We start from the raw sequence: 13,188 nt of genomic DNA, 5'->3' as shown, positions 1-13,188 counted from the left end.
GTTTATTAAAACATATTAATCCTTGCGTAGTGATTGAGTATCTTTTCGTGTTTAAGATTACAATACACATAAAGAAGAATTTTTAGCAGAAAACACATTTTCATCATCAACAATAAATTAATTATACATTTTTTACTATTACCGTTGGTGCTGTGGCTTAGTGGTTAAAGCTCCTGTCTCGTAAACAGGAAATCCTGAGTTCAAATCTCAGCAGCATTTAACTGTTTTCTCTATGCTTTCCCAATATTTTTCATCAAACAAGTGTTGAATACAATTTAAGTATAAACATCTGGTTCTATGAACTTTAGAATAAGTTATCTTAAAAATTAAATAAAATACTTGGTATTGTGAAGATTTTTGTAGGAATGCATTGATTGAAATAGGGAAAAGAAAATGACAAAGAACAAGATAGAGGTGAATGATCACTCTATTGTTGAATTCAACTAATCCATTCTTCAGCAAGGTATATTTTAAAATGATATGAATAGGGTAAACTTCAAATTAGAGAGGTGTTTTTGAATAAGTGAAGAGTCTTCATTCATCTTAAGTTTATGAGTAGAGAAGTGTGTGAACTTAGAAAAGAATATGAAAGTGAAAAAGCAATATTCTCTTGAACACCATAAAGAAAAGTGTTTCAAAATTAAGAATCAAGTGGGTGCTGTGGCTTAGCTGGTTAAAGCACCTGTTTAGTAAAAAGGAGATCCTGAGTACAACTCTCAGCAGCGCCTTGCTTTTCTCATTGTTATATAACAAATCATTTTCATTAGGTCTTATTCCGATACAATTAAAATATAAAAGTCTGATTCATCTTACTGTTGAACAGATCATCTTTAACCTTATAAAAACCCAAGTATTTTCAAGATTATAGAATGAATACTGTTAATGCAAAATGAAAAAAAATACATATCTATGAGAAAGACGTAGATGAAATGTCTACCTAGATTGGAGCAATATTATTACCTTCATGAAAAAAAATTGTAAAGAATTCAAGAAATGAAATTGGGTTTTATAAGAGTACCTGTTTATTAAAACATATTAATACTTGCGTAGTGATTGAGTATGTTTTCGTGTTTAAGATTACAATACATATAAAGAAGAATTTATAGCAGGAAACACATTTTCATCATCAACAATGAATTATTTATGCATTTCTTACTATTAACGTTGGTGCTGTGGCTTAGTGGTTAAAGCTCCTGTCTCATAAACAGGAAATCCTGAGTTCAAATCTCAGCAGCATTTAACTCTTTTCTCCATGCTTTCCGAATAATTTTCATCAAACAAGTGTTGAATACAACTTAAGTATAAACATCTGGTTCTATGAACTAAAGAATAACTTATCTTAAAAATTAAATAAAATGCTTGGTATTGTGAACATTTTTGTAGGAATGCATTGACTGAAATAGGGAAAAGAAAATGACAAAGAACAAGATAGAGGTGAATGATCACTCTATTATTGGAAAGGTGCGACCACTCGGTCCCCCTGAACGTATGGTTGGGGGCCCGGATCCTCCCGGTAAGCCATTTTGGGCAGGGGGCGTGTCACGGCTGGTATGCCCGAAGCAGCGTAGCGGGGGCGCGCCTTTTTCCCGCCCAAGAGGGGTTGTCCTAGACACCTACACCGATGGCCACGCCCAGTAGGCGTACCAGCAGAGGGTTCACGCCCTCCCGAAGAGGAATAAAGAGAGCGGGAATCCGAAGAAGCACCCTCTTGTTCCTGTGCTTGGAAGCTGCACCCACTCGTTGCACGTGAGCCCTCGACGGAACAAGGAGCAATTTTGAGAACTTGTAATTCTTGTGTTTCTCTTTCAGCGACTTCGAGGCTAAGGATCCAGGACCGTGTTGATCAACTTGGATCGAATATTCGATAACAATGCCTGGCAAGAAGGCAGGAAAGAAGTCCGGGACTGACCAGATGCTTCACATGCTGATAAGAGATATGGCGAGCATGAAGAAGCAGATGGCTGCGATGAACAATACGGGTAAACCGAAGAAGGTAATAGGCCCGGCATTGCCAGGAGTTGTCCCCGTGGGTAGGGGTAAACGGGTCAGGAATAGGGCGGCAGGGGACGAGGTCCCGGTTCCCGAGGTACCCCCGGCAAGCCCGGTCATCCCAGTCGAGGCCCCGGTACCAATCCCGGACGCGGGTCAATCGATTCCGGTTGTTGTTACGCCCGCCAACGAGGAGGACATGCCTCCAGAATTAGCCGCCCAGTTGGCCGCATGGCTCGGCAGGAAAACAGGGTGTGCTACGGCACCTGAGGACACGGCCGAAGAGGCCAAGTTACTAATGCAGCAGTTGCGGCAGTCGCGAGATGCCACAAAGGCGAATCTCCCTCTTGTCCCCCCACAGGTGACCTTGGAAGGACCGGCAGCTGGTGTAGGAAAAACAGCGGGAACGACAATTGAGCCGGGTAAGCAGGCATTGCCAATGGCGGGGGAGGGGTCTTTGCCCTCAAGGAGGGAGAGGGTGGCCCAACATATTCCGTTGGCCACGAAGGAATTGATATGGGCTGATAAGTATGTGAATATGTTTTCTCTGCTGACTGACCATCGCGAGATGGAGTATGCTAAGATGCAGAAGGATTTGTGGCACCCGAGTGTATGGCGAGCAAAAATGGCGGGATTCAGGGTTGATGAGACAATCACAAATTGGGCCAAGGCCTTTGCGATGTTTACTGCAATTATTGGGGAACGTAAGCCCGAGGTTTTGCCCGAATTATCCTGTTATCAGGCACGAATAATGGATTTTTATGAAACGTATGAGGGCAATGAGTGGATGGGTTACGATATGAAGTTCCGTAAGGCCAAGGAGTACGATTCATCTCTGACGTGGGATTGTCTCGACTCGATTTCTTGGCAGAAGCAGCTCCTGCCGGGCGCGACGAAGTCGTCCTCGCTAGGCGGAAATGGGTCGGGGCCTTCCCACCAACAGCCCGCGGTGCCCTTTCGAGCGGGCCCCGGTGGCGACCACCAAGCAAGGACTGGTGGGAATGGGGGTAAGAGAGGGGTCTGTTGGAATTTTAACAGGGGCAATTGCACCAGGCCACAAGGGACGTGTAAGTTCAGACATGCATGTGCAGGTTGCGGGAATTCCTCGCACCCCGAGAGCTCGTGCAGATCCAGGAATAGTGGGACGGGGGTAGAGGAGGGGCCAAGCAAGACTGAGGGTGACCATTGTGTACTGCTACCTACCCCCGTTGATATCATGGCAATGATCCCCTGGCTAAATGAATACCCTGATCATGTCTCCGCTGGGGTGTTGAGGAATGGCTTCTTATATGGTTTCCGCATCCCGGCGGGGGATTTTCGTGGGGAACCACTTTGTAGAAACCAACTGTCGGCTCAGCATAATCCAGCGGTGGTGGAGAGGAAGATTGCAAAAGAAGTTGCCCTTGGCCGGGTTGCTGGCCCATATAGGCACCCGCCAGTAACTAATTTCATCTGTTCCCCGTTAGGAGTGGTTCCCAAGAAGGACCCGGGGGAATCTAGACTGATCCATAACTTGTCAGCTCCAAGGGGTCTCTCGGTGAACGATGCGATTGACCCGGGAGTTTGTTTGGTGCGGTACGCATCCTTTGATGATGCCGTCACCAGGTTAAATCGCCTGGGGCCCGGAGCGCTGATGGCGAAGTCAGATATCGAGTCGGCGTTCCGGTTGCTCCCGGTACACACACGGAATCAGCGTCTGTTAGGCTTTGTGTTCCAGGGACGTTACTACATGGATAGATGTATGCCCATGGGCTGCTCCATCTCTTGTGCTTATTTTGAGAAATTCAGTTGTTTTTTAGAATGGGCATTCACCGAGGCCACTGGCCATAGCCATGTTATGCATTACTTGGATGATTTTTTGTTCTTGGGGGCAGCCGGCGACACAAAATGTGCGCAGGCGTTACAGGGATTTTGCACCCTCATGAACGGATTCGGAATGCCATTGGCACCAGGTAAGACGGTTGGACCATCTACTTCACTCGAGTTTCTGGGAATTGAGCTCGATTCTGTGGAGGGATGTTTCCGTTTGCCAGTAGGGAAAGTAGTGAAATTCAGGGCTTCCCTGGAATTGTGCCTTAGCAAGGAGAAAGTTAGCCTCCATCAGTTACAACAAGCAGTGGGTCAGCTTAACTTTGCCCTAAGAGTGATACCAATGGCCCGCCCCTTTTCCCGCTCTATCGCACAAGCTATGGTTGGTCTCAAGGAAGGACACCACCGCACGAGACTGTCTGCAGAGGTTTGCCAGGACATGCGCATATGGTTGGCATTCCTGGCGGATTTCAACGGTCGAGTGGTGTGGAACAAGCCGCCAGCGTCTTCAGACGAGCTGGGTTTGTGGACCGACTCGGCGGGGAGCGTGGGATTTGGCGCAATCTTTGGTAATCGATGGTCTGCGCAAGCATGGCCGACGTGGTGGCACACCAGCGATCTCACAGGTAACATTGGGTTCCTCGAGTTATTCCCCATTTTTGTGGCTCTGATGGCATGGCCGGATGAGTTCAGAGATCATTCTGTGGTGTTTTGGTCCGACAATATGACTGTTGTTGAATGTATAAATAATCAGGCAGCACGCTGCAAGTGGATATTGAGATTACTGAAGGAAATTGTACTACTTTGCATGAGACTAAACGTGCAATTCAGGGCGAAACATGTGCCGGGTGTACTGAATCAGGCTGCTGATGCACTCTCTCGTTCACACATGCAGGCTTTCAGGGGTTATCTACCTTCCGCGGACCTAGCGGCGGCACCATTTCCCGAAGCACTCTGGCTACTCGGTGCCCCGGATTACAAGACCTCGTGGCAGCAAGCTTAGCCCCCAGGACAAGGAAGGCATACGAAGGAGCGTTTCGTTCCTATTGTGCATTTTTGGGTCCGGCAGGGGAGGACAAATGGGGTCAGGAGGATTGCTTCCTAAAGTTTCTGGTAGCGTTACACAGGGAAGGCCGATCAGTAGCAACGGCCAGTAGGCACCGGGCCGCCATTTCATTCATGGCGCAGGCGCATGGTATTAAGGACCCGACATCGTCCTTTTTGGTAAAGAAAGCCCTTCGTGATTGGCAACGCCTGGAAGGTCGTACAGTAGACGAGAGGCGCCCGATTGGGTTAGAAAGGTTGTCCCTGCTTATGTCGATACTTCCCACGACATGTTCCTCCCATTTTGAAGCAGTTCTGTTCCGGGCCGCTTTCGCATTAGCGTTCCATGGGGCTATGCGGGTGAGCGAACTGGTCGCAAAGAATAACAAAGATGTGGAGGGAGGTCTGTGTCGGGATCACATCCTGATTAGGGGTGATTCAATGGTAGTCACAATAGCCAAGTCCAAGACTGACCAGAGGGCTATGGGAGACAGTATTGTTGTTCAGCGCATGTGAGGGTCCCCCATGTGCCCGGTGAAGTGCGTGGAGGAATATTTGGTGTGAAGGGCGGATACATGGGGGGGAAGCCTGCTGAGACACATTGATGCTACCCCACTGACGAGGTTTCAGTTTCAGAGGGTGCTGACAATGGCAATCGCAGCGGCGGGCTTGGACCCGGGCGATTTTGGGACCCATTCCTTTAGGATAGGGGCTGCTACTGAGGCTACAGCCAGGGGTGAGAGTGTTGAAGAGGTGAAACAACTGGGACGATGGTCCTCGAATTGTTTTAAAAGGTATGTGCGATTGCACATGTTGTGAAGTCAAGTTACATGCACTCACGCTTCTTGTCTTCTGTTTGATTTACAGTTTCGCGAGCATGTTATGCGGGGCGGAATTTGCAGTCGACCCGGCACCAGGGGACCAGCGGTCAGAGATCACCGGCTGAGGAGAGAGTGGTGTGGGTCGTGGGCCACTCATACGTGAGGCGGGCCGGGGACGTATTCAAAGCAGGTGACGTGACTCACGCAGCTAGGGAATACGGGTACAGAGTGACCTTCCACGGAAGGGGCGGGCTCTGTATTGACCAGTTTGAATCTTTTGTCGAGGAACTCTTAGGGCGGCAGAGGTCACCGCCATCTGTAATCATAGTACACCTGGGGGGCAATGACATGGTGACACTCGGTCGGCGAGTACTACTCAAGCGAGTTTTATCGACTGTTAGCTGGCTGGCGAGAAGGATTCCGGGGTGCACGATAGCATGGTCCCACATGATTCCCAGGAAGGTGTGGCGGGGGGGCCTCTCGGTGTCAGCACTGAACCATTCAGTGAAAAAAGTCAACAACAAACTTGGTAGGTTGTTTCGCTCGGCGCAGTTGCACAGTATTCCGCATGGATGTATTCGGGGGGATCACATGTATCTCGATGATGGGGTCCATTTGTCCCGGGAGGGGAATGTCTTACTCATAGGAGACTTCATAGCATGGCTAAGGGGTTTGAGAAAGCATGACCTTTAGGAGGAGTTTGTGGGGGGGCCGGATAGCCGGTCAACTATCCGGCCTGTGGCGGTAAGGTCATGATCGGTGAGCAGTAATTTCAAGGTCCCTAGAGGGGGTGCCACCCACTATGGATGGGAGCGCCCGGGGGGAGGCGGCCATTGGCCCCTCCCACGGGGAGGCGGCACCCACTAAGTATGGGTCGCCTAGGGGAAGACGGCCATTGGCCCCTTCCAGGGGAGGAGGCGGCTATATGCCCCTCCTACGAATTTCCCGGGGCCCGGATATCCGCGACGGCGGATGTGATAGACAGTGTGGGGTGGGAGGGGGAGTCCACGCTGCCTTCTTACAGATACCTCACACGGGTCCTCGGACGACCTTTAAGATGGCGTCGAGTTAAAATAGGGGGCCCCCAACAAGACAAGGGAAATTGGAGTTGGCACAGAGGGTACAGTCCTCTGCGCAGCCGCCACTCACACCGTGAGGGCGAGAGTTTTGTTAGTAGGGATCTGACACCGGTTGCGACCTTGCCGTTGGCCCGTAATGCTAGGATGTACAATTTTAATTTAGAAAGTATACATTTGCAGGATGTTAGACTCGGCTAGGAAAACCTTTGTACTAGAGATTTGTTAAGGTTAGCCAATGAACATGTCTTCATCGAAATGTAATAAATGAAAATTGTACATGATATGAAACTTTTATTTTAATGTTTAATTTTGTTTCATATTTTTAATAAATACGGCCGGGAGGGTAACTCCCTCCCGCCTTCCAAAAGTTCAGAACTGCGTCCGTCTTACCATCCTTGGGGATTGTGTTGGGAGGGGGTGACAGGCATCCCGGCCATATGAATTCAACTAATCCATTTTTCAGCAAGGTATATTTTAAAATGATATGAATAGGGTAAACTTCAAATTAGAGAGGTGTTTTTGAATAAGTGAAGAGTCTTCATCCATCTTAAGTGTTTGAGTAGAGAAGTGTGTGAACTTAGAAAAGAATATGAAAGTGAAAAAGCAATATTCTCTTGAACACCATAAAGAAAAGTGTTTCAAATTTAAGAATCAAGTGGGTGCTGTGGCTTAGCTGGTTAAAGCGCCTGTCTAGTAAACAGGAGATCCTGAGTTCAACTCTCAGCAGTGCCTTGCTTTTCTCATTGTTATATAACAAATCATTTTCATTAGGTCTTATTCCTATACAATTAAAATATAAAAGTCTGATTCATCTTACTGTTGAACAGATCATCTTTAACCTTATAAAAACCCAAGTATTTTCAGGATTATAGAATGAATACTGTTATTGCAAAATGAAAAAAATACATATCTATGAGAAGGACGTAGATGAAATGTCTACCTAGATTGGAGCAATATTATTACCTTCATGAAAAAAAATTGTAAATAATTCAAGAAATGAAATTGGGTTTAATAAGAGTACCTGTTTATTAAAAAATATTAATCATTGCGTAGTGATTGAGTATCTTTTCGTGTTTAAGATTACAATACATATAAAGAAGAATTTATAGCAGAAAACACATTTTCATCATCAACAATAAATTATTTATGCATTTTTTACTATTACCGTTGGTGCTGTGGCTTAGTGGTTAAAGCTCCTGTCTTGTAAACAGGAAATCCTGAGTTCAAATCTCAGCGGCATTTAACTGTTTTCTCCATGCTTTCCGAATAATTTTCATCAAACAAGTGTTGAATACAATTTAAGTATAAACATCTGGTTCTATGAACTTTAGAATAAGTTATCTTAAAAATTCTATAAAATTCTTGGTATTGTGAAGATTTTTGTAGGAATGCATTCACTGAAATAGGGAAAAGAAAATGACAAAGAACAAGATAGAGGTGAATGATCACTCTATTGTTGAATTCAACTAATCCATTCTTCAGCAAGGTATATTTTAAAATGATATGAATAGGGTAAACTTCAAATTAGAGAGGTGTTTTTGAATAAGTGACGAGTCTTCATTCACCTTAAGTATTTGAGTGGAGAAGTGTGTGAACTTAGAAAAGAATATGAAAGTGAAAAAGAAATATTCTCTTGAACACCATAAAGAAAAGTCTTTCAAATTTAAGAATCAAGTGGGTGCTGTGGCTTAGCTGGTTAAAGCGCCTGTCTAGTAAACAGGAGATCCTGAGTTCAACTCGCAGCAGTGTCTAGCTTTTCTCATTGTTATATAACAAATCATTTTCATTAGGTCTTATTCCGATACAATTAAAGTATAAAAGTCTGATTCATCTTACTGTTGAACAGATCATCTTTAGCCTTATAAAAACCCAAGTATTTTCAAGATTATAGAATGAATACTGTTATTGCAAAATGAAAAAAATACATATCTATGAGAAAGATGTAGATGAAATTTGTACCTAGATTTGAGCAATATTAATACCTTCATGAAAAAAAATTGTAAAGAATTCAAGAAATGAAATTGGGTTTTATAAGAGTACCTGATTATTAAAACATATTAATCCTTGCGTAGTGATTGAGTATCTTTTCGTGCTTAAGATTACAATACATATAAAGAAGAATTTATAGCAGAAACACATTTTCATCATCAACAATAAATTATTTGTGCATTTTTTACTATTAACGTTGGTGCTGTGGCTTAGTGGTTAAAGCGACTGTCTCGTAAACAGGAAATCCTGAGTTCAAATCCCAGCAGCACCTAACTGTTTTCTCCATGCTTTCCGAATAATTTTCATCAAACAAGTGTTGAATACAATTTAAGAATAAACATCTGGTTCTATAAACTTTAGAATAAGTTATCTTAAAAATTAAATTAAATGCTTGGTATTGTGAAGATTTTTGTAGGAATGCATTGACTGAAATAGGGAAAAGAAAATGACATAGAACAAGATAGAGGTGAATGATCACTCTATTGTTGAATTCAACTAATCCATTTGTCCGTAAGGTATATTTTAAAATGATATGAATAGGGTAAACTTCAAATTTGAGAAGTATTTTTGAATAAGTGAAGAGTCTTCATTCATGTAAAGTGTTTGAGTAGAGAAGTGTGTGAACTTAGAAAGGAATATGAAAGTGGAAAAGCAATATTCTCCTGAACACCATAAAGATAAGTGTTTCAAAATTTAGAATCAAGTGGGTGCTGTGGCTTAGCCGGTTAAAGCTCCTGTTTAGTAAAAAGGAGATCCGGAGTTCAACTTTCAGCAGCGCCTTGCTTTTCTCATTGTTATATAACAAATCATTTTCATTAGGTCTTATTCCGATACAATTAAAATATAAAAGTCTGATTCATATTTCTGTTGAACAGATCATCTTAAACCTTATAAAAACCCAAGTATTTTCAAGATTATAGAATGAATACTGTTATTGCAAAATGAAAAAAATACATATCTATGAGAAAGACGTAGATGAAATTTCTACCTAGGTTTGAGCAATATTAATTCCTTCATGATTTTTTTTTTAAAGAATTCAAGAAATGAAATTGGGCTTTATAAGAGTACCTGTTTATTAAAACATATTAATACTTGCGTAGTGATTGAGTACCTTTTCGTGTTTAAGATTACAATACATATAAAGAAGAATTCATAGCAGGAAAAACATTTTCATGATCAACAATGAATTATTTATGCATTTCTTACTATTGACGTTGGTGCTGTGGCTTAGTGGTTAAAGCGCCTATCTCGTAAACAGGAAATCCGGAGTTCAAAACTCAGCTGCACCTAACTTTTTTCTCCATGCTTTCCGAATAATTTTCATCAAACAAGTGTTGAATCCAATTTAAGTATAAACATCTGGTTCTATGAACTTTTGAATAAGTTTTCTTAAAAATTAAATAAAATGCTTGGTATTGTGAAGATTTTTGTAGGAATGCATTGACTGAAATAGGGAAAAGAAAATTACAAAGAACAAGATAGAGGTGAATGATCACTCTATTGTTGAATTCAACTAATCCATTCTTCAGCAAGGTATATTTTAAAATGATATGAATAGGGTAAACTTTAAATTAGAGAGGTGTTTTTGAATAAGTGAAGAGTCTTCATTCATCTTAAGTGTTTGAGTAGAGAAGTGTGTGAACTTAGAAAAGAATATGAAAGTGAAAAAGCAATATTCTCTTGAACACCATAAAGAAAAGTGTTTCAAATTTAAGAATCAAGTGGATGCTGTGGCTTAGCTGGTTAAAGCGCCTGTCTAGAAAACAGGAGATCCTGAGTTCAACTCTCAGCAGTGCCTTGCTTTTCTCATTGTTATATAACAAATCATTTTCATTAGGTCTTATTCCGATACAATTAAAATATAAAAGTCTGATTCATCTTACTGTTGAACATATCATCTTAAACCTTATAAAAACACAAGTATTTTCAAGATTATAGAATGAATACTGTTATTGCCAAATGAAAAAAAATACATATCTATGAGAAAGACGTAGATGAAATTTCTACCTAGATTTGAGCAATATTAATACCTTCATGATTTTTTTTTTAAAGAATTCAAGAAATGAAATTGAGTTTTATAAGAGTACCTGTTTATTAAAACATATTAATACTTGCGTAGTGATTGAGTATGTTTTCGTGTTTAAGATTACAATACATATAAAGAAGAATTTATAGCAGGAAACACATTTTCATGATCAACAATAAATTATGTATGCATTTCTTACCATTAACGTTGGTGCTGTGGCTTAGTGGTTAAAGCGCCTATCTCGTAAACAGGATATCTTGAGTTCAAATCTCAACAGCATCTAACTGTTTTCTCCATGCTTTCCGAATAATTTTCATCAAACAAATGTTGAATACAATTTAAGAATAAACATCTGGTTCTATGAACTTTAGAATAAGTTATCTTAAAAATTAAATAACATGCTTGGTATTGAGAAGATTTTTGTAGGAATGTATTGACTGAAATAGGGAAAAGAAAATGACAAAGAACAAGATACAGGTGAATGATCACTCTATTGTTGAATTCAACTAATCCATTCTTCAGCAAGGTATATTTTAAAATGATGTGAATAGGGTAAGCTTCAAATTAGAGAGGTGTTTTTGAATAAGTGAAGAGTCTTCATTCATCTTAAGTGTTTGAGTAGAGAAGTGTGTGAACTTAGAAAAGAATATGAAAGTGAAAAAGCAATATTCTCTTGAACACCATAAAGAAAAGTGTTTCAAATTTAAGAATCAAGTGGGTGCTGTGGCTTAGCTGGTTAAAGCGCCTGTCTAGTAAACAGGAGATCCTGAGTTCAACTCTCAGCAGTGCCTTGCTTTTCTCATTGTTATATAACAAATCATTTTCATTAGGTCTTATTCCGATACAATTAAAAAATAAAAGTCTGATTCATCTTACTGTTGAACAGATCATCTTTAACCTTATAAAAATCCAAGTATTTTCAAGATTATAGAATGAATACTGTTATTGCAAAATGAAAAAAATACATATCTATGAGAAAGACGTAGATGAAATGTCTACCTAGATTGGAGCAATATTATTACCTTCATGAAAAAAATTTGTAAAGAATTCAAGAAATGAAATTGGGTTTAATAGGAGTACCTGTTTATTAAAACATATTAATCCTTGCGTAGTGATTGAGTATCTTTTCGTGCTTAAGATTACAATACATATAAAGAAGAATTTATAGCAGAAACACATTTTCATCATCAACAATAAATTATTTATGCATTTTTTACTATTAACGTTGGTGCTGTGGCTTAGTGGTTAAGCGCCTGTCTCCTAAACAGGAAATCCTGAGTTCAAATTCCAGCAGTACCTAACGGATTTCTCCATGCTTTCCGAATAATTTTCATCAAACAAGTGTTGAATACAATTTAAGAATAAACATCTGGTTCTATGAACTTTAGAATAAATTATCTTAAAAATTAAATAAAATGCTTGGTATTGTGAAGATTTTGGTAGGAATGCATTGACTGAAATAGGGAAAAAAAAATGACAAAGAACAAGATAGAGGTGAATGATCACTCTATTGTTGAATTCAACTAATCCATTCTTCAGCAAGGTATATTTTAAAATGATATGAATAGGGTAAACTTCAAATTAGAGAGGTGTTTTTGAATAAGTGACGAGTCTTCATTCACCTTAAGTGTTTGAGTAGAGAAGTGTGTGAACTTAGAAAAGAATATGAAAGTGAAAAAGAAATATTCTCTTGAACACCATAAAGAAAAGTGTTTCAAATTTAAGAATCAAGTGGGTGCTGTGGCTTAGCTGGTTAAAGCGCCTGTCTAGTAAACAGGATATCCTGAGTTCAACTCTCAGCAGTGCCTTGCTTTTCTCATTGTTATATAACAAATCATTTGGAAAGGGGCGACCACTCGGTCCCCCCGAACGTATGGCAGAGTGCCTTGATCCCCCCGGGAAGACATTTTTGGGCGGGAGGCGCGTCTCGGCTGGTATGCCCGAAGCGGCGTAGCCGGGGCGTGCTTTTTCCCGCCCTTGAGTGGGCTGGCCTAGACACGGACGCCGCCGGCCACGCCCTCGGGACAGGCAGGGGCGGGTTTACGCCCGCCCTGAAGATGGATAAAAAGAGACGCAAGACCAGAAGACATCCTCTTGTTCCTGTGCTCTGAAGCTGCACCTCCCCGCTGCACGTGAGCTCGAGACGGAACGAAGAGCCAATTTTGAGCGTTTTAATCGTTCTTGTTTGTTTTTCAGTTACTTTGTTCGAGAATGCCGAAGAAGGTTGGAAAGCCCATGAATACCGACCAGATGCTGCGTGTTCTCATGAAGGAGATGTCCGAGCTAAGGAAGCGGGTGGACAAGAATGAGGAAAGGGGTCCAAAACGTCCTTTGGCGGGAGCAGCCCCGGGAGGGAAAAACAAGAGGCCCAGGAGGGGGGCAGCGGAAGAGGAGCTCCCCGGTCCCAGTGCTCCGCTCGAGGCTCCAACTC

General features: G+C 41.7%; 6 non-coding genes across 6 annotated transcripts; all 6 read left to right on the top strand.

Annotated features, from left to right (window-relative positions):
* The first annotated feature begins 146 nt into the window (after positions 1 to 146).
* On the top strand, positions 147 to 219 carry TRNAT-CGU (transfer RNA threonine (anticodon CGU)). Its single transcript has one exon. It is a non-coding gene; the product is annotated as a tRNA-Thr (tRNA).
* Positions 220 to 1,166: 947 nt separating this feature from the next.
* TRNAM-CAU (transfer RNA methionine (anticodon CAU)) lies at positions 1,167 to 1,239 on the top strand. The gene has a single exon. It is a non-coding gene; the product is annotated as a tRNA-Met (tRNA).
* Positions 1,240 to 7,400: 6,161 nt separating this feature from the next.
* TRNAT-AGU (transfer RNA threonine (anticodon AGU)) lies at positions 7,401 to 7,474 on the top strand. Its single transcript has one exon. It is a non-coding gene; the product is annotated as a tRNA-Thr (tRNA).
* Positions 7,475 to 7,911: 437 nt separating this feature from the next.
* TRNAT-UGU (transfer RNA threonine (anticodon UGU)) lies at positions 7,912 to 7,984 on the top strand. Its single transcript has one exon. It is a non-coding gene; the product is annotated as a tRNA-Thr (tRNA).
* Positions 7,985 to 11,474: 3,490 nt separating this feature from the next.
* Positions 11,475 to 11,548, top strand: TRNAT-AGU (transfer RNA threonine (anticodon AGU)). Its single transcript has one exon. It is a non-coding gene; the product is annotated as a tRNA-Thr (tRNA).
* A 943-nt stretch (positions 11,549 to 12,491) lies between these two features.
* On the top strand, positions 12,492 to 12,565 carry TRNAT-AGU (transfer RNA threonine (anticodon AGU)). Its single transcript has one exon. It is a non-coding gene; the product is annotated as a tRNA-Thr (tRNA).
* The last annotated feature ends 623 nt before the right edge of the window (positions 12,566 to 13,188 follow it).

The sequence above is a fragment of the Lissotriton vulgaris genome, chromosome 12, assembly GCF_964263255.1.
Source record: "Lissotriton vulgaris chromosome 12, aLisVul1.2, whole genome shotgun sequence".
NCBI lineage: Eukaryota > Metazoa > Chordata > Amphibia > Caudata > Salamandridae > Lissotriton > Lissotriton vulgaris.
This window is presented reverse-complemented; position numbering and strand designations above follow the sequence as displayed.